The sequence below is a fragment of the Ischnura elegans genome, chromosome 2 (genome assembly GCF_921293095.1).
Source record: "Ischnura elegans chromosome 2, ioIscEleg1.1, whole genome shotgun sequence".
NCBI classification, from domain to species: Eukaryota; Metazoa; Arthropoda; class Insecta; order Odonata; family Coenagrionidae; genus Ischnura; species Ischnura elegans.
The window spans coordinates 102,549,138-102,576,564 of NC_060247.1; the positions used below are offsets into that span (position 1 = coordinate 102,549,138).

General features: G+C 38.4%; 1 protein-coding gene across 1 annotated transcript in view; it reads left to right on the forward strand.

Annotated features, from left to right (window-relative positions):
* Nucleotides 1–27,427, forward strand: part of LOC124154261 (protein PRRC2A) — a 309,532-nt gene that overhangs the window by 169,582 nt on the left and 112,523 nt on the right. Inside the window, exon 4 of the mRNA XM_046527869.1 lies at nt 18,754–18,857. The gene's annotated coding sequence lies outside the window, so the exon portion shown is untranslated. The remainder of the gene's footprint in view (nt 1–18,753; nt 18,858–27,427) is intronic.

Consider the following 27,427-nt stretch of genomic DNA (forward strand, 5'->3'; position numbering starts at 1 on the left):
TTGTCGCTGCGGTCTTTCTTTACGTCACTGAATTTTTCATCATTCGATAGATTCATTAGATATGAGGGGTTTAGAAGTTAAAGGGTACGAGTGATTTTTTTTCTAAACAGAGTTCATGGTTAAATATTTCCTGGAGTTTAGATCAACGTATGTCATGCAAACAAGGTATAGTCCACGTTTTTGTTTATTTAAAACCATCATCTGGGCTTAACTTTGTAAATATTTAAAAAATATTAACATATTAACAAAGTTCGGCACAAAAATTGATAGAATAAATACACTAAAACTTGGTTGCCAAGGGATACGAGTGATTCTCTGTTCTGTGCTGACATGGACTGGAAAATTAAACAAATTACTAATTATCTAATCAATCTCGTTTGTTTTCTTTACCTAATTTCTATACCTAACTCTGTTTAAAAAAGTAGTCACTTGTACCCCTTGGCTTCTCACCCCCTCATATATGATTGATATAAAGATGGGAAATTTTGCGTGGCATAATTTGTTGTTACTGTTTTGATTTAATTTGTCTTTGTTTTTCATATTTTATCGTACGATTTTTTCCCACTTTAATGTTAATTTCATGTCCTTGGATATCCTTAATTCTCTTTTTATTTTTGTTTGCAATTAGTTTATAATTTTTGTGCGCCCTAAGGGAAACCTTTACAGAGCGCAGAAATGCAGCAGGGAACGATCATGCATTACCATAAATTTTGAATGAATGACCTGATTAGCGAATTGAGCACAGTTTTTCATCAATTTTTTGAAATTCATTGACTGTAAATTTTAAGGTAACCGTAATTCATAAAAGAAGGGCCATAATGTAAGTCTTGCAGAATTTTTTTTTATTTTCAGTTTATATTTCTGAAATATTAAATTGTTATTAACTGTTAGAACGTAGGTTTCCGCGGCGATGGTTTGATCTCTCCATTTCTTCAGGGTTTTCTTCTTGACTACAAACAAGCTCACGCAGTAGAAAACCCTGGGTATACAAACAAGCTGACGCGGGAGAGAACCCTGAAGAAATGCAGAGTTGTTAACTACTAATTTATAGATTTGGTAAATGTATGTCTGGCGCCTTTTTCACACAATAAGTTTGTATCAGTTTTGTTTTTAGAATATTTGTTTCTTTTTGATTTTTGGAGTTTTTGACTCCACCTTTGTCGCCTAGGTAAATGAGTTTTAACTAACATACTTTTCCGTTTTGCGCTCCCGGCAGAGATTATATGAAACTGCAATTATAGTTTTACTGTACGTGAACGAATGTGGTTGGTTGCATTCGAAGGAGGAGACTTTCGCTTGGACGTCATCTCATTCGACCTTGATGCTGCTCATAGGCGCTGCGTCTTTTTTTATTTTTGGCGTCAGCGACTTTTTCATCATCCGGATGGCAGACGGAGAAAGTCCGCCGCTCCGAATGTTCGCAATACTTTATCCCTCTTAAATTTTTTATCTCATACGTTATCAAGAGGCGTGGGAGTTTGGGTGAAGTCCGCCATGTGGGTGGACGTTATCCGGTTGTCTCTTGACGTCAATATCATCCAAATCCTCTCTTCCATTCATGCATTCACTTCGTGTTTGATAGTGAGGTTTTCGAGGGAACTAAGCAGTTCGTAGAAAACATAAAACATGAAGACAGCCGTGAAAAAAATATTTGGCTTAGCTGTGCTTCGAACCCGGATCTCCTGATAGCATGTCAGGTCCCGATTCTCCCCGAGATGGTGATTAAAGAGGATCGGGTTGGTGTAGTTGTTAGTGTTTTAGCTTCCCACCCCATGGGCTCCGGTTCAAATCCCGGCGGTGGCGGAGAATTTTCAAAGACTGCCCGATCCCTGCTTGAATTTTGTGTGGAGGACATTTCAAGGCCAACACTCCGTCCGTCGGATGGGACGTTAAGCCGTGGTCCCCTTGGCGCCTTTCTTTAATACCGACGCCGGGTTTCTCTCCACCCTTCCATACCTATCCTTCCCTCATGGCGCAAATGACCTAAGCTGTCGGTCGCCTCCTCCAAATACCATCCGATATGGTGACTGAATGAGTCTGCGAATGAACCACTTCGCTAACCACAATACGCTAACATTTCGTTTCCTATCACTAAACACTGGCGCAGCAAGGGGAGGGGGGTTTGAGGGATAACCCCCCTCCCCCCGAGAGGTCAGAGAAATTTTTAAGTTTAACCCATTTTACTCAATTGGATTAATATTACTTACAGAATTGTGTGAAGATTAATAAAATATCCCTCAGAAGGCCGTAAAACTCACCATTTTGAACCATTTATCTTTAAAAAAATTTAAGGAAGGCCTCCGCACCTCCCGCTTACCCTAGCGGGTATTCCATATCCTCCAGACCTCCCAGTATTAGCTGCGCCTAAAACTAGATATCTTTAAGAGTGACATGGAAAGTATCATCATAGAGCAAGTATATATAGAGGGCTCACCGCACGTACAAAACTCGCATGTACTAAATATCACCTTAGCGCCACACTATATTTCCAGGTCCGACAGAAGCGATAAATTAAGAGAGATATTTTTCCGAACGGATAGATATGGGAATTCGTTTTTCCGCCGAACCATGAAGGACTTTAATAAATGTTAGTCGTACTTTTGTTTGAACATTTGCTTTTTGCACCCGAGAGCAGTTCATTCAAGTTATTCACCGGGAAAAGCTTGGATTTTTCATCGTTATCATCAGGTATAGACGTGAGGTTAGTACCTGATGATGATTGTCTAGCAATCGAAACGAGTGTTGCAAGCTGCTTAAATGAAATTAGTGGGCTTTACATTCAGTGATAGATTCTTACTTTTTTACGAGGGAGGAGAGATGTTATTGTTTACTCCGCCCCCCCCCCCCCTTACTCTTGACGTCATATCATCCAATTCTCCTCCGTTTCCCGCACACATATGCACGGCCTCTCACTTTGCATGTGTGAGTGGAGTTGTCGAGGGGGCTTGTGGGAAGTGCTGGAGATGGTCGAACACGCATCACCCACGTTCACACGTTTTTGCATCCTACCCCCCTCTCTCTCTCTCTCTCTCCTTCGCTCCTTCTCTTTTGCGTTCGTCGCCTCTCGCCCAAAGGGAATTGAGTGCCCCTATCGAGTTACGTGGGCGACACAGCAATATAATAGCAGAACCGTTGGACCTTTGTGGGAAACTCGTGCCCCGGAGGTGTGTGGACTGACTGCTCGCCAGCGTTCTGTAAGACGGCGAACACGCGACACTCTGTCTCACTGGAAAGACCTCAAATTTAAAGGGCACATCTACATCTACGCACTACCTCGCAAGCAGCATAAAAAGGCGTGTGGTAGGGGCTGTTAGGACACCAGTCGTCTACATATAAAAAGCAAATGTTCAAACAAAATTCAAAATAAGACTAGCACTTAATAAAGTCCTTTATGGCTCGGGGAAAAACGTATTCCCATATCTATCCGTTCGGCAAAATATCTCTCTTAATTTCTCGCTTGTCGGACCTGGAAATATAGTTTGGCTCTAATATTATGTTCTCTGTGTCGCTCTTAAAGATATCCATTCTCAAGCAATCTAACCTTAGCGCCCAGCCTCCGAGACTTGCGGCTCCCAGCCTAATTCGTTTTATATCTTTGCAACGCCTTCGTTCGCCCGTAGCAGTTTTTAACGAATCGCTCAGCTTTCCTTTGTATTTTATTGTGTTCACGGATTAAGGCCTTTTGCACCGGATCCCATATAGGTACTCGCTGGATAAACAAGGTTAGCACGCACAATTGCGAAGTAGCACCTCTCTTTTACTTTCCCGTCCGATAATCTTCCCACAATATCGCGGAATTGCGCAGTTTAGAACTGCATTAATTTCTAAAATGGCGTGGAATTGCGCGAATGCAAGATCGAAAATAGAACAGGGACTATTTTGCCATCTCACGGCCACGCATTCTCGCATGTTTCTAGCAATTCACCGCTTTACACTACGCAATTTTGACTGCGCCTACGTTTTCGTACGTACGTCAGATTGTGCAAGTACGTGCCCCGTGTAAAACGGCCTTAACACTTGAATCAATGGCTCGGTGGACAACGAATATATTTTCCTGTGACCAAACGGCCCTTACGTTATGAATATGCCTCGTGAATGCTGAAAAATCACTTAATAGCTATGTACAGTTCTGTACTCATTGTCGTAATTAGTGGGAAGATATATCCATATCGATGGCTAAGTTCTAACAACACGTATCTCAAAAATACCAACTGTTCAGGAGAGCAAAAAAACGATTTATTTTTTTAATTGTATATAGAGATTTAATTGAAATCAAATACCAAAAATACATCAAACTGAAAAAGAAGCATACATTTGCATACAAAGAGTTGTTTATTGCTTGAATTTTATTTTTTATTAACAGTATTAGCAGCATTAGCTCAGACCGGCCAAATTTTGAGATGCGTGTTGTTAGAACTTAGCCGTCGATATGCTGTTCAGAGTTTTCATCACATCTTCGGGGACTTAGCCTGAAGTCCGCAATTCTATCCTCCCATTGGGAACATGTGACCGCATCGAGTCCTTTAGAAATGTCGTTTGCCTTTTGTTTCGTGATTATCAGCGCGTGAAGTGGTGATGCCCACTAAACACGCATTCTGTTTTCGCACCAACGTCTCTCCTGTGTCCTCTCCTCTCCTTCAGCTCTAAGCACGCCACTCTCTCTATATCTGTGATCTTCTTTTATAAAACGACAAATCTCTCATAAAATCACGATTGCGTGGAATATTTCCCAATTTTCCGCTTAGGCAACTAGGCGTTTTGAAAGGGAAAGGGACTTCTTTAGCACTTTCGTCCGCGCTTGAAAATTCTACCGTCCAACAATTTCTAATTAAACGCATGGAGGTGACGTATTCGTGAAAAATTTGGCGCCTCAGCCGTCTAGGTGAAACTCATAACTGCCCATAATTTCCATATTTATTCTCAGTGACTTTGTTCTTGTAAAATCCTTTTGAATCGCGAAAATGGAAACGCAAAATTTCTAATTCTTCGGCTTTCTCTGTTAATGATTTCTTAGTATGTTTATAACCTATTATCATTTTTATGTCAGATTTTGCGCTATAAAAAGGTGCAAAAAACGTGTATCCTGGTAAAATTTATTTTATAGCTTACTCAATGATGTGGGTCCAATATAAATTATTCTTTCATATTAATAAGCCGAGACTGTGGTTTTTCTTGAAATATATGCATCGAAGTAAAATCTTATGTAGCAGTTTAGCCGATGGTAATACAGTGCTGTTTTTATGGCATGTATAAGTATGCAGTTTCACCTTATCTTGGGTAACATAGTTTAACAAGTAAATATTAATTATTGTGTAAGGTTGATCATGAGAGATTATGAAAGTTTGACCAGGGGAAATGTAAACATAATTAATGCTTTTCCACATGTCTATTTATCTTACTAGTTTTGATATGGCTATTACAACCTTACTTGTCGCGTTGTGGACCTGTTGTGAGTATCGGTAGCGGAGCGGAGTTGTGAGTAACTTCCCACTGATCTATCGTAAAATAATGACTGCAGTGGAAAGAAATTCGGCCCGGCGTAGTCGAGGTAATATTGTTTTAAAGGTTTCCGATAAAACACAATGTAACAACATGTAACAATGTAATAACATGGTATCGCGGCTTGAATCGCTCGTCCGTATTGGTGGAACACAGGTGTATAAAAAATTGATAGGAACATTGATCGCAAAGGGAAGAAATACGGGAAGCCATACGCTCGAAACATAATATGTTATACGAGCTATTGGTAATACGTTATAATAGCAAAATCGCGAATATCTCCGAATATAGTCGTTGAAATTTAGGTGTTTTCATTTAGTCATTGAATATTTTGCTTATTCTCCGTTAACTGTTATCAGTGGCGCCGACTCCATGGAACCTGAGGGGGCCCGAGCCCCCCCAAAAATTCGTTACAGATGTGAGGAAAAAATTGTAAGGCTTGTCGATTTTCCCCGGAGTGTCCAGATATCGATATTCGAGTGATCAGGGTTCTAATGTTGATCATATGACTCTTCTAAAACCCTTAAAAACTTAAAATTCATTACTTATAAAATATACTGGGGAAAGGTCCACGGTTTGGCCCCCCCCCCCCCCCAATATTTTTTGTAAGTAGGCACCCTTGACTGTTATTATTTGTAAATAGTCTTGCTTTCTGTTAGGGTACAATGCGGAAGATGATGATCATTGTTTAGGTATAAGATGCTATGGAGATATTGTGTAAGGAGTACAAATGATAGAAATTTTGAATAAATAAAACTCGAATGGGGTCTTTCGCCAGTTTCATTGCTTTTTCGATTGTGATCAGATTTCAAATAATATTAAACTATAAAAATAGAATTTTTACAAAAAAAACACGTTTTATTAGAATGAAGAAAATGACTGCTTAGAGCACCTTAAATTATTGAACACTTCAAGTGTGATTGATGAGAAAGTTAAAATAAGTTTTAGAGGAGCATTTCAGATATCAAAAACGAAAAAAGTGGTGCGCATGTATGATTATAAATTTAAAACATGTTTGAAGACCATTGTCATTCCGTTTTTCAACCAGTCGCTTACTTGTGGAACTATTCGGAAAAAAACAACTAAGTGGTATTAAAGATATCACATTTTATGGTGGTGTCCTTTTTGTGAAAAAAATTATTTTAGAGAAAGTACACAAATGAAAACTGTAAATCTCTGTAAATGTGCCCCGCTCTCTCCAGTGCATTCCTGAATAAGTTATTTTAGAAGACTCACGTTATTATTTTGGGCAGGCGCGGCGTCTCGGCGTGGACCAGTTTGCGGCGGCGCGCAGGTCTTTATGAAACGTTGACCCGTGCGATGACCACAAAGGGAAGAAATACCGTCAAGCACTCGCGAAGCAAAACGTTGGACGCGGGGATTACGCACGTGGCCCGCGGATGATAGCCTGTGGGAGAGCGACGACCAGCCGCTATTTTCCCATTGAACGTTCCCCCGCACTGAAACCATTCGGGCGGACGTGTCCCACGAAACAAATATCGAGACGTCCTCCCAAACCGAAATAACCCTAATGGTCGAACCGTCCTGTCGCCGTGGATGGCGTGGTGGTGCAGATCACGGGGCATATAACGGAGCGTCAGCGGTGTCGTAACGTGCACTCGGCGTCATTACACGCAACCGGCTCGCCCTCTTATTGGAAGGGAGGGAGATGTGGAAGTTACGATCGAATCCCTATATTTCCCCGTTCGCTCTGCTCTCTGTGGTCGTTGTAATCGATTCCACTAATTCCTCCTCCCCGAAATGGCTTTCGGTTGATACTTTTTTGATTACGAACCCTGGAGAAGGGAAGAGGATGAGGGATACCTATGAGAATCGTGAACACCATCCATTTCACTTAAGAGGATGCATCACTCCCTCTCTACTGGCCAGCAGCGTAACTAGGGATAGGTTCTGGGGGGGATAGGATGGTCTGGGGTGGCAATCCCCGTGAAAATAAAAAAAATTACATGCCTGGAAATACATTTTACATCATTTTGGCACTAAAAATTTAACTTTAAGCAGATACAGTTATTACATGACAAAACTAGATAATAGTTTTAAATAATTTTTAAATTTCTTTGAGGCTTTGGGGGGGATCTATCCCCTTATCCCCCCATAGTTACGCCACTGCTACTAGCCGTATTTTGTCTTTTTTGCAACGAATTGCCCGTTTATAACTTGCGTTATCATCTTGAAACTCTCAAGGCATATACAGGAGACATTTTTAACCCTCGAGTAGTCGTTTCGGATCAATGTGACCCGAAAGGTTTCTTTTTAATTATACATTAATCGCATTCAGTTGAATATTTTGAGAATTTTTAGCGGTAGCAAAACTTTGCGTCCTGTGTAATCTCGTAGAGTACTTTTTTCTCGTCCTTTCCTTGCGATTAGTGTGGTCCGGATGTATACATTATGTATCATGAGTTAGCATTTTGACCCGATACGAGTGTTAGCGTCTTAAAAAATTGAACCGTTCTACGCCTAGTCACGAGCATTTGTGATTCAATTTTGATATACGAAGGCTGTACTTGCAAATTATCTGTACAATTATCTTTATACCACTGAATCTTATGGTAAAACAATATGATGTACTTTAAGTAGTTTCATTTTCGTATTACCAACACCCAATCTTGTGACCATTACGATTTGTGACTTTTTTCAGGTTTAATGTCTGGGTCGGTATGACCCAACGCGATTAGTTACGTAGATCTCACGCTTTTACTTAAAGATAAATGTACTTCGGCCTTTTTCTCAAACAAAATACTTTTACTCCCGAGAAAATATCGAGGAGACATTATCAAATTTGATATTCAGGAAAATATTAATGATGGTAAGCACTCTTTATCCTGAAGATATCTATATGTGAGGTTCGTTTTAAACAAATTATGTGTCAGATAAATAGCTGTCCAAGTGAGAGAGATTCGTTCTCTAAAGGTGCATTACGGATTCTCCTGTCCCTGCGCCCTCAAAATAAGCTCCTGGTAATAGTAAGAGCATACATTTTTGTTCACGTTAATGAAATTCCTAACATATATTTCGATTCAAAAGTTACCATCAAATGAAATATTTTTAATTTTTATAGCAATCCTTCAACGTATCGACTTTACAATGGTGGATATTATCAGTGTATCTTTTTTTTACCAATCTTCCATCTGCTTTAATTCAATTTCCCTTAAATTCCAGTTATTATACTTTCGAAACCAATCTACTATTTGTAAGCTTATTTTCTGATCTCACCTTCCGACTTCATTTATTTCCTCATTCATCTCGCCACGATTTTAAAGCTGAGCTATACACACCTTTTAAGCCATAATCTGATTTTGATACAACACATCAAAAGTAGGAATATTTAAATACATGTATTTCTAAATGTTTCACAACTAATAAGGGTCAAACGCAAAATAAATTTCACTTATATCATTGCCAGGGACGTGCCTGTGCTATATATTTCCAAAACATAAATTTCAACTAGAAAATTGTATGCAGCCACGCCCTCACCGAAATCGCCATTAAAATATCATTATTATTATTTTTTTTTTTTTTTTTATTTTTTAATAATATTTATTGCAGAGATTAGAAATTTTACAAAAACTTATAACATTAATCAAAGATGAAATGTCATTTACAAGAAAATACAATGTGAAAAAAAAAGTCTAGGTCCCGCTAAGCCTTTCAAGGCTTGTCAGCAGGTGCCTATTAGTTTTTTTTTTATTCGTGGTCGTACATTGTCTTTTAAAATTGTGTATCTCATAATGTTTCCACTATTACCAAAAACATATTATAAAATTATTAGGAAGCAAGAGTACATACATAAATACACATTAACATTACAGGAATATATGTATCAAATATTTTTTTTTATATATAACGTGATTGCATTGGAGTTATTTCTTGTATTGGAAGAAAGAAAAAATATATATGACAAAATAAAGACAAAGTATATGTATCTTTCTTTATACATGTATAAACCATAAATTTAGGTTAATTTTTAACAAAACAATGTTTAAAATTTTTAGCAATATAATGTAATAAAATGTTTTAACAATAGACTTTTTTATAATATAAGAAATTTAATGGCAGAGATTAGAAATGGTAGCAGAAAAGGTTATAACTTTAAGCAAAAAAGAAAAGAAATGTATTATCACATTAGCAAACATGAATTCTCACTAATAATGTTTCCACTATTGCCAAAAACATATTATAAAATTATTAGGGAGCAAGAGTACATACATAAATACACATTAACATTATAGGAATATATGTATTAAATTTTTTTTTTAATATATAACGTGTTTGCATTTGAGATATTTCTCGTATTGGAAGAAAGAAATTATATATGTGACAAAATAAAGACAAAATATATGTATCTTTCTTTAACATGTTTAAACCATAAATTTAGATTAGTTTTTAACAAAACAATGTTTAACATTTTTAGTAGTATAATGTCATTAAATTTTTAACATGTGTACATAACATAACATATTTTTAACATACCTACAAGACAAAGAAATAAATGTATTATCACATAAGCAAACATAATTCTCATATATCGGTATCATTATATTTCTCTAGTAACCAATGTCTCAGACTCGTTTTTAGTAGAGAAATATTTTCTATTGATTGCAAATTTTGTGGTAGCGTATTAAACAATTTAGGAACTACGTGTTCCAAGGTTCTTTTCCCGTGAGCGTTGATGAAACTAGGTACATTATATATTCTAGTACTTCGGAGTCCTATATCGTGTGTTACATTTCTTACAGTTTTGTAGCTATTGTTAAAATAGTTGTCCGTTATTAATATGTAGTGTAATAAATCGCGTATTGGAAGCATGTTTAGATTTTTGTAAATTTTAAAGACATTTCTTTCTCTTGGATCCAATTGTAATACCATATTGTTTTGGATTTTTTCCACCTTTCTCAACAGGGTTTTATTTGTGGAGCCCCAGATCGTTAAACCATATCTGAGTACTGCTTCACCGAGACTTAAGTACAACATTTTTTTACATTTAATTGGTAAGGTATATTTCACACAATATAGTTGGTACAAAATACATCTAAGTCTATTACACAAGTGATTAATATGCTCACTGAAGTCAAAATTTTCGTCTACGGTCAATCCTAAATATCTAAAGGAGTTGACTTGGGAAATAAATGAACAGGAATATAAGTGACAGTTACTCTTTTTATGGCCAGGGTTACCAGTATGAAGGCATAAATGCGTATGAAATCTTAATTTTATTAGTTTTCTCGTTGCCTTGGCATTTCGGAATTGCATGGTTACCGTTTTCTTATCATTTATTACTAATTTATTGTCATGGCACCAGCACTGTATCGCATAGAAATCCTGTTGCATTTTTTCCTTAGCCATTTCAAAAGATTTGCTGATTGAAACTAGCGCTATATCATCAGCATACATATATATTTTAGAATGATTAATATATTCTGGTATGTCGTTTACATATATACAGAAGAGTATTGGCCCTAATATAGAGCCTTGTGGCACACCAGAGGTGACAGATTTAATCGTGCTCTTATGTTCAAATAATTTTACAAGTAATTTCCTATTGGTGAGATAGCTTTCTAACCATGTAAGCGGTATTCCTCGTATTCCACATCGTTCCAGTTTTTTTAAAAGGATGTTGATATCGATAGTATCGAAAGCTTTAGTGAAGTCGATATATACAGCGAGAACGGACCAGTTCTTATTTAGGCTTTTCCGTACATCTTCACTGAAGTACTCCAGAAGCGATCGTGCACTTTTATTTCTTTGGTACCCATATTGATGTTTAGTGATAATGTTGAATTTTTCTATGAAGTTAATTAATTGTACCGCAAAATATCTTTCTATGACTTTATCCAAGGAGGGTAGAATAGAAATGGGACGATAATTGTTTGTGTCGTTTTTCTTTCCTTGTTTATATATCGGTCTGATTACCGCTAACTTTAAATCGTTATGTAATTTACCTTCAGTTATGCTTTTGTTTATCCAGTGGGTTGTTGCAGCAATGATGTCATGTTTACAACTGAGATCGATCATTCTTATATTATCGTGCCCTGGGCATTTATTTTTTGATTGCTGTAATATACTTTGGATATCAGCTGGAGTTGCTGGCAACAATAAAAAGGTAGATGGAATTATTTTTTTAGCACCAGGGTTGAGAATGTGTTGTGAGCATTGGGGCAGTATTTTTTGTATGTCATTAGTGAATTGAGATGCAAAGGATTCGCAGACATAGTTTAAATTAATATTCTTAAAATTTGATTTTATTTGCATATCAATGCTTTTCTTACTGGTGACACCCCTAAGGCTATTGATCAGTAGCCAAGTCTTCCTAATGTCGTCTTTGTTCCTTTCGAGATTAGAGCGAACATAAGAGATTTTAGATCGCCTTATCAAGGAAGTTACCTTATTTCTTTGGGTTCTGTAATTATTTCTGTGCACTTTGTTTGTTGTATTGGATTTGTATTTTTTGAATAGTGTGTCTCTTATCTGTATTTCTGAATAAATAGCATTATTCATCCACGGAAGTTTAAATGTATTATTACCGATATTTTCCCGTTGCCTGATTTTAGATAATGAATAAACATGATTTAACTTTTCGCACAGTTGCTGATAAATGCTGTCAGAATCATTGAGTGTAAGTAGTGTCGACCAGTTTATTCTGTTTATTAATTGTGTTACCCTCCGATCGCAAAGATGAGTAGATTGTCCCATAACCTTATCTTCAGGTAAGCTCTTATCTGTGTGTATGAAAACACCATCAGGAAAGTGATCAGATATTTTTGTTTTGATAATGAAACCATCAAGTTTTGAGTGGAAACCTTTAACGTTAATGTGATCCAAGCATGAAGCTGTCACTTTACGTTTTTTTATTTCTATTCTAGTGCTTTTTGTGATACAAGCAGTGAGCCCATTGGATGCAAGTAAATTTTTGTATGCGTCCACATTAGTATCTTTTTTCGATTTTAGATTCAAATTAAAGTCACCAATCAATATTATCTGGTTTTCTGATCTACTTTCGAGGAAGGATTCCAGACTAATGAGGAAATCCTTCTTCTTACAATGTGGTGGTCTGTAAACACATACTAATAACACTGTGTTAGAATCATAAACCATTTTCAAGATCAATGACTCGCATTCGTCCAACTCGAAATCAACTACCGTTGCAGGCAAGACCTCCCTCAGAAAGACAATCATACCTCCACCCTTTCGTTCTTCCCTCAGTTTATGGAAAGAGTTGAAACCTAGTAGGTTGTAAGGACCCATTTCTGATGATTTTATATTGACCTCAGTCAACAAACATGCCAATACCTGACCCCTATTATTCAGCATATTGAGCAATACTTTTACTTCATCCCAACCTTTCTTCAATGACCTCACATTCAACGAACAAAAAATACAACCTTTAAACAAATTTACATTATTCAAGAAACCACCAGTGCTCTCATAGGATTTGCATTCAACATCACTAGCTATTGATGACAATGGATCCATGATGCCAAAAGATCTTTCAATTTCAACAGCAAACAGATAGAACACTTAATGTGTCTTATAGTGTTAAATACTTAATGACAATAACAAAATCAGTAATAAGAAACGGGAATATAATCAATTGAAATATATATTATATCAATTTACATAGGTCATTTTCATTTTCCACTTTAATTATTCGGCTGGTTTCGTTTTTTTTGACAAGTATTCCACCATTTCTATACCAGACAAATTTGAAATCAAGTTCTTTAGCCCTAGTCCTAACTTGCCACATCAAGTTTTTGAGATAAGGAGTTAGACTTTCATTGATGTATATTTTTGCATTAGGGTACTTTTTCCTGTTCTCAGGGCTGTTCAAGGAGGTTCTGTTGATTAAAAGAGATTTCCTCACAACTTTGCTGTTAAACTCAACAACGATTTTTTGTAGCTTTGTTTTAGCCTTAGGAAGGACGAAAACCTCAGATATAGTTCTGCTATCAATTACAACGCCAACATCCTTGGCAACATCGATAACTTTAGCAGTCAGGAGCTCACTGCTATCACTATCACCCAAGGGAATACCCACAATTTCTAAGCGGTTTTCTAGCTGTTTTTGCTCCAACCGGTTAACCTTCTTTTGGAGATCACAAATAAGAGTGTCTTTCTGTTTAAGTTGTTCTTTTAGGTCACTGATAGTGTTATTCAGCTCACCCACAGTGTTCTTAAAAGCATTTATGGTACTCACAAACTCATCATAGCCGTGGCTGAGGAAGGTAAGACTCTTCTTAATTTGTAGTACATCCTCCCTCGTGAGAACAGCATCAGTGGAACAGCTCTCTCGTTGTTCCTCAGCTGGCTGAGCCTCTACGGATGCAGCTGGTGGATTTCTGCTTTGCTCATTTTGCTTTGAATTCTCAGCACAACGACAGGTAACACATCTCCAAGCCTCTTTTTTCTTCGAGGACATAGACCTATATGTCGACTCTCTGATGCCGGCACAGTTGAAGTGAATTCTTGACGAGCAGCCGTAACAATTGACGAACTCCTCGTCAACAATATCTTCTTCACACTTGTTGCACTTCATGAAGATTTCAAATTACTTTGTGAGTTCGTAAATAGTTAGTGTTTGTTGATTAGTGCTACGTGATACGTATTAATCACAATATGCAGACAACTTAAGGCACATGTATAGACGCTTTAGGCTACAGAGCTACACACGTCCGACCACCATGAATGCCGGATGATGAATTATGCTGTTGATAATACTATACCGTTATTAATTGGCACCAAAAATACTTGATTGGAATTCTACAAATGCACCTAATCACAAAACGGTCAAATGAAATAATCTACCTTGATTAAAACTCTCTGCTTCCTGAATGATCGTAATATGGTGTTGCATACTATTAACTGAGGCTCTAGAATTATATCCAAATGGCTATTGCATGGATGCTGACAGGATAGAAAGAATTGGCTGCTGAATACCGTAAAGGGATCCTTTTTTCACTGTTTTATATGCGTTTTTTATGTTTCCCAACTCAGCGCGAAGGAGACGGAGCCCTTTCGCAACCTTCCACCCAATTTTCTCTTTGATTGGTGAGGAGGGGGCGCAGGTGGCGCTAGGCCTGATGGTATTAAGCGCTCCTTCTTTCTGCGCTGTGGAGACGGGCCTTTTTACTACCTGCGATTTCTCAGGAAGCTAGAGGAGGTACTCTTGGAATCATCTCGTGGTCTGGTGTTGGCTGAGAGAATTAAAATTTAGAAGAGCGCTCGAAGTGGCTGTTCCGTGGCCAATTCCTGAGGGCAAAATCGAAACCCCCTACTTCAATATTATTATGGTGAATGGGTAAATAAACTAGTGAGAAAGTGAGACATATTAATTACAGGATGTTTAAAGAGGAATCTGTAGTACTTCAGGAGGTGGTATAGAAGACGGTTTTGAGTATTTTTTGTCCATAAACTTGGGGTCGCAACTATTTATTTACTCTCAAAATGGAAGAGATTACGCAATCGTATTGTTGATGCTCGCTGAAAACATTCGTTTAATCAAGCTAAAAGATTGTTTCAGACCATTGTAATCGCGCATTTTCATCCAATTTTAGGTATTTAATGTCCCTTTAAATCCAGAATATCAAAAAAAATAAATGTCGGAAAGGCTAGATGCCCAAGAACAACCGTTTTCATGTTGACTGCAAAGTACATTCAAAAAAATGTTTTCGTTGCCGTAGCTCAATGGCAAAGGAGCTGCGACCAATGGTGGATCCATCATAGGGACAAGTGGGGGGTATGGCTCTAAGTGGGGATCCGAGAAAAATTACAATTCTATCTAGTCTTAATTGGATGCCCAAGGGGGGGTATGGCTCCCATAGCCCCCCTTCCCATGGATCCGCAACTGGCTGCGACCCCATGTTTACGGACAAACATTGCTTAAAATTTTCTCCCTTAGCACCTCCTGAAGTATTGCGAATTCCTCCTGAAACACGTTGTAGACCCTAAGCAACTGCTTAGTGGTTAAAAAAAAAGTCTACTCCACATACCCTGAGAACTTCAAGATAATAACGAAAGTTTTAAACGGTACTGGAACACCCTGTATTTATCGACTTCTATGAATTAATTATTATTTCGTATCTCATTGCAAGACCCCATTAGACATTCAATACCCTCTTCTGTTCAGTTGTTGTTTACGAGGGGACAGCGCCGCTTTGTACACTGTCACGCATAACTGCCGCCCGCATTGCTCACGATTTGCGCCCGTTGCGCATCCGTGCGATTTGGGGTCGTTATAGAGGCACTCGACGTGCGTGTCTTTGAGCGCGGGGCATTTGCGTGACGGAAGAAGGGCTTCTGTCGGAACGATGACCGTCCATGTCACTCACGGCTTGGAAAGGTTTATCCTCGTGTCCCTTCGAACCTGAGGGGATCGCTTACCGCCCGCCTACTCGCCTCCAATTATGCACGGGTACCGCTACAGTGGCTTAGTCAGAATATGCCTCGGGGACAGCGGGTTGGTATACCCTCTGAGATTTATTTATTACTTTTTCTAACGAATAACCTAGTTTGTCCCATTATGAACCGTTGTAGCCTTCTTGATAGAACGCTTGGCTAGGGTCACGGGTTCAAAGCCCGGGCGAAGGCTTCGGATATAGCCAAATAATTATCCTTAAAGCGCGAGGTGGCCTAGAAAAAGGAGCCGCCACTCCTACCTTGTACGTGAGAACTTCATGCCTCGGAAAAAGAACGTTTTTCTAGAGACAATTTTTTCAATAAAAATTTTCATGAGAAAAAATTGCTATGATTTTCTGTGATTCACCTTCCTTTTGCTGATCGCAGCGCCGCCATCGGATTTTGGTGGCCAATATGTTGAACTAATCTCCATATTTTATTTGAAATTCTGAATAAAAATCGAGATACTGTTGCAATCGTGATAAAAGTGTCGGAATATTACATTGCCATCGGGTCCTGAGTTATCCTCGAAATTTCAGTTCGATAGCTAATCGTCAAGTTTGGTTAAAATTGAGTTGCAAGATTTGACCCGGACGAGATGACAAACAAACAAAGCGAGTTCATGAAAATGTTGTTAAAAAAAGAAGCTTCTACCTCTACAAAATGACGCTGTATTGTTAAAAAAAGGTAGGGAGGAGTAAAAACCGTGTGGAAAACCACAAAGTAATACGGGAGTAATACAATGTAATGTAAGTAGTGAGTATGTACCTAGTAGTAGCAGGAGTTGTAGGTTTCTCTCTAGGCCATCAATTACGCTTCGCATCTTCTGTCGTCCCTTCGAGAGTGTAACGTTGGTCGATCCCAGCTCCCTCCTCGTCCTGCTCTCATCCGAAATGTTTACCCGCTGCAAGTCGCGCGAGAGGAGCCGTGTCGACGCCATGGGAAGTGTGTTTGCTTACCACGGGTGTCGCGCTCACTCTCCACCATTATGGGAGCGGATGTTTTTGACGGGCATGGCAGAAAGGGAGCCGCAATATTTGAAGAGTTTAGGAGGATTTACGTGTCGCGGTTAGAATTGTAGGCGGGTCAGGAAGTTCTGTCGACGAACTTAGTTATTCACCAGGAAAATGTACTTTAAAATGTATAGATCTTCAACTGTCGATAGACAAAAGTTTTGGGTTGGATGAATTAAAACTTGGTCATTTATTCATGGAATGTAACTTAAATGATCTATTTTTTCGGGGAAGTATTCTGCTAATGCTCGTCGTTGGGGTCTAAAACCTCTGGCCTCCACGTGTCGTGATTAGAAATGTAGGCAGGTCAGGAAGTTCTTTCGGTGAACTAATTTATTCATATGGAAAATATGCTTTGAAGCTTATTCCGAGTCTACTGTCGATAGACAAACATTTTGGGTAAAAGGACTTGAAACTTTGTAATTTAACATGGAATATGACTTAAATTTTCAATTTTTTTGGTGGAGTATTCCGCTAATGCACGATTAGCTTCGCCATGATCACGATTTTTCATTCCGACATTAGTGCTGAAATACGCGAAAATTGTGCATGCACGGGAGAACGGAGATGTTCGACCGCCTTATTTCTTGTGCCCATGACGCTTTACTTATATTTTTTCAGCGCATTTCGTAATAAAACGTATTATTTCCAAGAAATAAGTTAGACTTGGGAGAGCTCAACTCTCACCTATCTAAACATAACATCGGGTTGAAACACTGATTGAACGATATAAGAGCTTAAAATGGTATGAAAATAATCTTACTTTCAGACTGAATTATATTTATGGCCCAAAAAGTAATAGCAATGTAATAAAATAGAATTAGATTCAGTTTCAAGAAAATATTCTTAATTCGGTAATATATTGAAAATATTTTCTTGGTGTGATTTCTTTTTAAATTATGAACTTTTGATGTCTTAAACTACTTAAATTATGAATTTTTTATGGAAAAATCTTATATATTTCATTCTAGGCAACGAATTTGATGAGCATTCCATGCTTCTAGCCGTTGAAATAGAATCCATGAGTTCCAGAAGTCCGCTTGGCTGAAAAAACTCTTTTTATAAGTATCGAGCAAGTATAGATGTTGCTTATATTTTTTTCCAATTGGCAGTTATAACAAAGTGCAACGTTTGTATTCTTTCCAAAGATTAGAAGTGATGGCTATGGTAGCTTTGCATTTGTTTTTTCAACCCTTAGCTTAATGAACCGGTAATTTTTTTTCGAATACAGGGGTTTATATGTCTAAGGAATATGAAATGAGTGTTTGAGCAATATTTTTGGATAATTGAAACTTATTTTTTGTTTCTCTTGAATCACTTGGTCGCGTTGGTACTTCCTTAAATACACTGCTGAGCATGTCTATCCACCGAGGCGTCAGCGTTCAAAATTTATGTCGAATAATATTCATGCATTTAACCTTTCCGTGACAGGTGAGTTTTAATTAGCATAATTATCTTCCCCGACCAACCGACTAGATGGTTCCGTAATTCTCTGTTTGCTCGGAAAAATAAATGACTCGGTGGGAAGATTACGTGCCCTAGTTTTTCGTCGGAGGATCATTAGGAGCCATTGTGTCACGCCTTTTCAACAGATTTTGTGCTCTCGACCTTCGTGAATATTTTTGCCCAGTTTAATATCTCTCGGAATACCTCGGAGTTTCTTTTTATTTCTGTTCATCTCAAATTGCGGTCGGAAACTCGCTGGTCACACACCAGGGAGCAGCACAGTGTTCCTTGATGATATTGTATCCAGATTTCGTTCCACTCTCTGGCTACCGGTTGATTTAATATACGTTTTTCTTTTTTTTTTCTTTCATTTCGTCCACAGATTCGTGCGGCCACATGTCCCCACGCTGTTGATATCCAAAGGCTTGCCAGCACCGTCTATCTCTGCGGCTGGTCTCTGACATTTCCCAGGCCAAAGCAAGGACGGTAAGTTCAAATAACTGCGCAGTAAGCAAATAACTCTCTCTCCTTTATATTTAAATGCCCAGTGAAATCCTACAATTCGTCTCCGATTAAGCTTGGTGGAAGTCGAAGGTATTCATAATTTGAAAATGGTAATTCTGAGGCTTTATGACAGTTTTTTAACGGAGTTATTTTTCAGTCATGAATGGTCCACAAAAATAATTTCCTTTGCGTTCCATTTTCAGAAATTGTGTTATTTGGACAGTAAAACTGTAGCTTGATTGACGATTTTTTATTGCCATTCATATATTTTTAAAACTTGCATCGTCCTAACTGAAGGATCGCATAAATATGCACTTCTCTTGAGCTTAAGCGCGTAATCCGAGAGTAATTGGCCCAGATATTTGGCTGTGAGGGTAATGATGCAGAATGCTCTGTAGTCTACTTTTATCGATAGACTGCTTTTAGTCTGCTTTAAACGCCGAGTTCTAAATAATATGAAGCAGAGAAAACATGATTTTTTCCTCTTGTTCATGGTTTTCTCTATTTCCATTAATTACACTTTAAAATCAATGTATTCTCGTAGCACATTTCTAGGGTTTTTGAATATGGATGTTATTAATTATTATGAACGCTCCGGAATATTGGAAATAATTTTAGTAATATTGGAAAGAATTTTAAATAGTATACCCGTGAAACTTGACGTCAATACTTCATTTGCTCCATCGATTTAATTATGCCTAGATTGGGCTACGCTTAGAAAATTATTTTGATGCATGAATAACTTCATTATTATGATCACGGAAATTTATCATGTAATATTCACTTCAGATGCCAAATAAAATGAAGAGCTCTTTTTGTGTCGCTCACCATTTCCCTATGAAATATGTAAATATTCTCAGGTAATATGCCTCTACTCCTATCAAATAAATGAGCTCTATTCTCAGCTAGACTTTTTTTATATCTGCGACCAATTTTCGCTTTATAAGAATAAAGTTTGTATTTTAAGTTGAAAATTAGTCACCAATGTGCCACAAACTTAAAACACTAACAATAAGTATTGAATTATTTAGAATTGCGAATATCCACAGTCTCTCCAATTCCAAGTAATATTCTTTCAGAAGGGAAAGAAGTTACATCATTCAGCGTTCAAAATAAGTGAAAATATTGAAATTATCTACTTACATTTTTCACCTCTACGTGTAAATTATGATCTTAGTTATTATGGATGGACGGATGATACAGGTAGGTATATGGAAGTACGAAGGATAGGGATAAGTTAAAATTCTGCCGTGGATCATTTCATATAATACACATTTTGGAGAAAATACAAGTTGCCGGAAGCAAATACATTTTCGCCTCGGCGAATGAATCTCCCGAATTGCAATTAGAATTTTTGCCTCAAGGGAGGGTGCAATAACTTCCAGCCGCACTCTGGGAATTAGACCGTATTTCACCGTGGCGAAAGCACAGGTAGGGAAGAAAATCAAGTTCCTCGAGATGATCATCAGTTCCTAAATCCGAAGATTGGTTTTTCTCGTGGCCTCTTTTCTATACCGCTCTTCGAAATGAACCCCCTTTTTAATCTCTGGGAGGCACTATATTTCCTTACCGAAATTCTTCCTGGTTAGGGGTCCATCCATTTGTCATTAGTATCTTCATTTCCTTTTCTCTATTTTATCATTACTAAAAGGAACTAGGAACAAGGAGTTGTTTGAGGAGAGTATATAGCTCATATCTCCTTTTCAGGTGATCAAGAATATCTTGCTTGATATCCATCAAGGATCATTAGTCGGTACAACAAGAATTTATGGAACAAATCTACTAAACTGGGTCGACTTTGCAGGTGAAAATAATACCCAAAAACGATTTCAGTTTTTGGTGTTCTCAAAAAGTTTCATTTGTTTAAAAAAATGTGGTGAAATTCGTGATCTGCTATTTGAAAGCCAATAAATTTTACTTTAATACTTACAGTACTCTAGTCACCTATTCTACTTAGCTTACCACTTCTTCTCTACTTACGTTACCGTGCCACATTTTTCAGTATTATGGACCCCTGTGCGCCGCCGTGATAGGAGTCCACATACGCTTCTAGGGTAAGGATAGGTGAGAAAGAAAAAGGATGTAGAATCCCGATGACATCATTAGGACGGCGCGCCGCGGCGTGGGTTACCAATAGCGTAACCTCATTTACTGTTCCTTTAGATATTTTAGGTTGTCCAATAAAGAAAATAGTCCAGAGTGTTTTATCTATATACCTCTTCCGACAAATATGTCATAGGCTGGACGCTGGTGTTTTCTGTAATCATCTTGCCAACCAGAGGCATAACTAATATGCTTTGGTAGGGAAGGGGGGTTTGGGGTGGTGAGGGTGGTTAGTGGGGGCTACTCCCCCAGGAACCGGGAGTTCAAGAAAATTTTGATAAACGACATGCCTGAAAATGTATTTTACATCATTTTGGCTCTTAAAATTTAACTTTAAGCATATGCAGTTGTTATACATCAAATCCATACTGGATTTTTAAACAATTTTTTGATTTCTCTGAGGCATTGGCAGAGGATACAGTCCCTCATCCCCCCCCCCCATAGTTACGCCCAGGGATTCCGACTTACAAAAAAATATTGGGGGGGCCAAACCGGGGATCTCGCCCCAGGAAATTTTATAAGTAGTGAGTTTTAAGTTTTAAAGCATTTTAGAAGACTCATATAATCAAAATTAGAACCCTGATAACTCGAATCTCGATATCTGGACAATCCGGGCAAAATCGAAAAGCCTGACACATTTTTTCCTCACACCCATATCGAATCTTTGAGGGGGCTCGGGCCCCCTCAGGTCTCATGGAGTCGGCGCCAGTGGTTACGCCACTGTTGCCAACCTATATACGTTGTTGCACCTCAGAAACTCGGTGCGCCGAAATACGGAGACATAAAGATGGATATTGTTTTATCCCCTCTTGCCTTCCTACTTTCTGTCACATTTCTGTTGTGAATGTCACTTTTGATTCCATTCAGTCACGTGCTCCACTGATTTAGCTCCAAATTTTCCCCCTCATTTTTAGTGGAGCCTAATTTATTGTTCCTAGAGAAATTTTGGTTATCTAATGAAGAAAATAGTCCAGAGAGTTTCCTCTAGTTACCTCCTTCGACAAACATTTCGTCGGCTGGATGAATCTCTGTAATCATCCATTTAAAGCATTCACGATTTTGTACCTTTGTAACTTTATGCGCTGGAATACTGAGTCATAAATATGGGTATTATTTTGTCCCTCTTAGCCTCCCTACTTTTCGTCTCATCTCCGTAGTGAATGTCACTTTTGCTTCCATTCTTTTACGTGCCACACTGATTTAGCCTCCTTTTTTTCCCTTCATTTTTATGACGGCAAATTCGATTTCCGCGGAGAAGGAGAGGAAAGGCGGAGGTTGGTACTCGCCGAGATATGGCTCTTGGGAGAATGACATTAGTCGAGGAAATTAATGTGTTTTTTCCTCCGCTCGCTTCGCCTCTGTCTCTGAAAATAATGGAGGAGTCCGAATTTGTTGAGGCTTTTTTGTGTGGGAAGTGAGATATATATGTTGAGAGCCTATAGCCCGTGGACCGCAAAGAGAGAGAAAGAGACCTTTTCCCTGTACCCTTATACACTTCCCGAATTTTCCCAGAGGCGTACTGACGGCACTTTGCTAGAGGAGACAAAATGTCTTCACAAAACCCATTATTTTCATTAATTTTCGCACGCCTACTCAGAACGCAATAATTTGGTGCCGAAAGTAATTTTCTTTCGTGAAGAAGTGGAGCATCACAGCAACGAGAAGTTTTTTTATCATATTAATAGCAATTATCAATTAATATTTTTACACGCATAAGCATAAGGCAAAAAGCCTGTGCCGGAAGTAATTTTCTTTTGCGAAGATTTTGTTGCATATCACAACAACGAGATGTTTTTCTATAATACTAGTAGCAGGTATAAAGTCAGCGGTGACTTGGAAGAGATGGAACGGGTTTATCAGTGGCGTAGCCAGAAATATCGTTCAGGGGGAGGTCCAAAAGCAGAGGGAAATTTTTTTTAAAAACAGGGTACTATGTAGAGGGTTTTAAATTAATTTGAACACTTTTCATTATCGAAAAACCTTCATTTGTGAAAGGAATATTTTGTAAATTCATGGCTTTCAAATATATTTTTTCTTTTATAAAGGAAAATAATTCTGTTTTTATATTTCGGGGGAGGTCTTGACCCCCCGGAACTCCCTTTGGCTACGCCACTGGGTTTATAAGAGGATTGAGGAATAATAGCCCTTATGGAAAAACGACTAGGATAGGCCTAAATCATTAGATTCAAGAACTGATGATCATCTCGAGGAACCTGATTCTCTTCCCTATCTGAGCTTTCACCTCAGTGAAATACGGTCTATTTCCCTGATATTCGGCTGGAAGTTATTTAACCCTCTCTAGAGGCAAAAATTCTAATTGCAATTCGGATGATTCATCCTTCAGATATTTCTTCAGCGAAAATGTATGTACTTCAGAAGAATTATATATTTTCCGAAATGCGCTCATGAAATGGAATACAGCAAAATTTTCTCTTATCCATCATACTTCCATATACGTAACATCCACGGCCAAGATCGTAATTAGAAGGCATGAGGAATTTCTCCGCAATGGCGTACCTTTGTGACGGCAAAGAGATTTCAGTGTTCTCGTGTTTTGGTTTTATTACCTGAAAGGGATATAGGTCGATGTGGTCAATAGATTGATCCATGCACACCTATTTTTACGAATTGACCATCTGTGAATTGAATTTAAATCATTAAATTCTTAGTTTAGATAATGATGTATTATTACAAATTTCAAAATACAGTTTCACTAAAACTTTGCTTGAAGAAGAGGGTAAGAACACGATGGCTGTAATGATAGCATATCTGGCATGCTAAAATGGGATATGGGATCCAATTTCAGTTTTTAGCTTTGATTTCTTTATTTGATGGTTATGTTTAATTACTATTTAAATTTGTATTCTTCCGAATCTCAAGTTTTTAGGATAAAATTCAAGCATTAAATCGATGATTCGAGAGTATGCTTCGTGAAATAGAGACATGAGAGATTAAAAACTAAACTTTATTATATTTCATGGAATATTTATGAAAAACTCCACCGGTTTCAACCTTTTCAGGTCATTATCAGTTGATGACAGAGCTAATTCTGTTACCTCTGGATGATATCCTGAAAAATTCGAAACCGGTAGTTTTTTCAATACATACTGTGTGGAAAAAAAGTCCATTTTTTAATCGATCTCAAATTAAATTACAGAAAATCTCCCGTGGGATTAATTTTTTTCCTCCGTCTTAAAATTTTCGGCTGCATTATAGTGCCATTATTTGTAAGGATAAGGGGCGACATATTTGCCATCCTACTATGGTAGAGGAAGCCAACGCTATGCCATTGAAATACCCTTTCTATTCTCTCTTCCCCGTTCTTTTCATACTCCCACCCCTTTCCGGTCACAAGGTCCAGAGACGTGGAATTCTCGGCTTCGAAGAACGCAAGGATCGCGCACTCGGTCCCTTGAGGCCGGTCGCGCCGAATCCTGGGGCCGAAATTTCTGGATTTTTCCTCGCGTCGGATTCCGTATCTTCCCCCTCCTCGCTTTTGCGGCTTCGTGAGACCTTAAAGAGGAGCGTTTCCTCCGGTTAGACGCCAAAACCACCGCCAACGGCACTCGAAATGGCCATCTTCGCAAATGTTCCCTCTTTTTGTCATCACTTGTTACCCTTTCGCCGTAGGAGGACGGCTTGTCACGGAAGTTGGAGTGATGGCTTCCCAACTAGTTAGTACTGGTTCAGTTTGCATGGGCGAATTTACAGTTTTATGCTGGAGCGAGGGGAGGTAGCAATCCTGCCGGGGGTTAAGGGGCTATGGAAAATTTCCCTTTGAAACGGAGGAGGGGGCAAAAATTTATGAACAAATCTATGAAAATACAAAAATCTATGAAAACGTATTAAATCTATCGTGGAAGTATGGAAACTCCCCCCAGTGAAACAGGGGGGTATTCCATAGCGCCTAAGTATTGCTGGAAATTTTTTTCTTATTTCTCTCTTTCTGTATCTATAGCTAAAATTTATTTTAACTGTTGCTGTTTTTGTTTTCATATTTTTTAAATGTACTTGTTTCGAATATATTATTATTTCGTATTATTTATTATTCGTATTACCATTAAATTACCATTTAAGCTGGGGGGCGGCAGGCTCCTCCACTTACAGATGCCAGCGGTTTTAGAGATGTTTCAGAGACTTCCCAATCCCTTCTGGATTGTTATGTGGAGGGCAATTCAAGTACAGTGCTCCTTTCCACTGGATGGGACGTTAAACCTTAGCCCCCTTTACGCCTTTCGTTTAGAACATGCTAACACAGGGTTTCCCTCCATCCTTACCTTCCCGGTCTGCCCTCATTTCCTAAATGACCTCAGACAGTCTAAAAATCACTCTACCCACTTAGCAACTCAAAACACTCACTCTCAAATCGTGCACTAAGGAGGTATGAAAGCGGCTGAATATCCTGGAGGATAGGCTCCGCCTACAGCATTTTAATTGGTTTTCATAAAGTCACGTGCCCTTCGCCCTCACCCCCTGAAAAATTTGGGCCTGCCTCTCAGTCGCAAAGATATTTATAGAACTATTGATACTCGAAGGATGTTTCTTACTTGGAGCCCCGTTTATTTTACTTAATTTTAAGCGCTCTGTTTGAAATCTTTGCTATCAATATTGTATCCTCATCAAAGGTGTAACGTTATTCTTCTGTTGACTGAGTAAGTCAAATTTTGACGCTGCCCCAGGTGTGTCCGCTGCCGTAGGCAGGCAGTCAATTGCAAGGCGTCTCATAGAATGCTTGTAACCGATAGTGTTTCCTTTTGTTTCGCAATAACGCATCAGTCTGAAGTTTATGTTTTAGCTATCGTGATTCGCCTGGTCCTTCGAAATCGAATCTCAAAGCTTTCTCATATAAGCTCCGAGTGATATATTTTGCCGTACCGCACGTTATGATTTTGGATACTAGCCATCAAATAAAAATTAACATTTTTTTCATCATATTAACGTTCGACATTGTTGCATGTACGCCAGTGTAGAATCCTATATCACAGCCTGTAATTTTGCTTTATCGTTTTTCCTTTCCCGAAGATTGTGTGGAGAGGTGGTTGGTTTAATTACGAGTGCCTTTATGGGAGGAAGAGTGAGGGAAGTAAGAGAGTTGTCACACATTTAGGGTACGCTGGCGCAGGTCAAACGGAAAAAGAGGGAGGGTGGAGCTGGGTCGTTGGCAAGATCCGAAACTGGTGTGAAAGGGCGCCGTTGAATCGGGCTGTCGCCTTAATTACGGTCCTCCGTGACCACGTACCGTGGCTCACTCCTCCCTTTCCCTTTCATTCGACGCTTTTATCACCTCTCTTGTTTTTCGCGTGCGCCGTTGAGGCGAGATCGTGTAGACCCGCCAGCCACCTAGACTCACTTGGCAGAATGTTTTCCCAGGTGGACTGTCCCTCTTCTCTATCTGTACATGTACTTACATCTACAGCCGTGGACAAATACTTATCTCAACTGAGGGGATAAGAAGCAATGGGGAGTAGAATTTTTTTTATAAACAGTGTTAGGTACAGATATAAATGGAAGAAATATGCGAAAACTTTTTGGCCAAAGGATATGAGTGAGTCTCTATTTTGTGCTGACACCGAGTGGAAAATGGAATGTATTGTTAAATTTTTATTTGATCTAGTTCGTGTTCTTTACCAAATTACCGTATCTAACTATGTTTAGAAAAAAATTATTTGTACCCCTTTTGTTTGTCACCATCTCTATTCTTTTTTCATATCTGGTTGTAACTTCTGAAATTTTCTGCTGTCGTGTATAAAATATTCCACCTTCTCGATCATTTTCCAAGAAAATCTTTTCAATTATTACCTCAGTGAACACGTACGTTGTTGATTCATGCTTTTTGTCATGGTATAACATCACAGGTTGTCGAATAGCTTTTGTCTGATTTTTCTCTACCAGTTGTTCGTATATTATTTGTTTTCATTGGTTACTTGGGACAATTTTTGCTTAGGTGTAATATTTTTTGCCTTTATTTGTCCAGAAAATTTGTTAAACGTGTATTATTATTTTTGCGTTTGAACAGAAATATATTTGTATGTGTTTATATCTGCTGTTACAGGGAAACGCACAGTATTAATAAACTGTCATTCATTCATTCTTACAAAACTACCACGAGCCGGCGTTATAAGACACTAGTCTTCCACAGAAACAAGAAGAGAGGATAAAATAAAAGGAGATATGTGTAATGAATCCCATAGGCGGATCTAGGGGGGGAGCATGGGGGCACGTGCCCTTACCAGATCCTTAATAAATATGCGAGATTTTTAATATGGTCCCATTATCATTGCGTTCGTTTTGTATAACAAGGTATCCTTGTGCCCACCCCCAGAAAGAAATCATGGATCCGGCCCTGATTAGTCCCACCCAGCATTTATTATCTTCTTTTATTATTCGGATAAAAACGCATTCCCATCCCCATTCGTTCGTCAATATATCTCTCTAAATAAGTATATAGT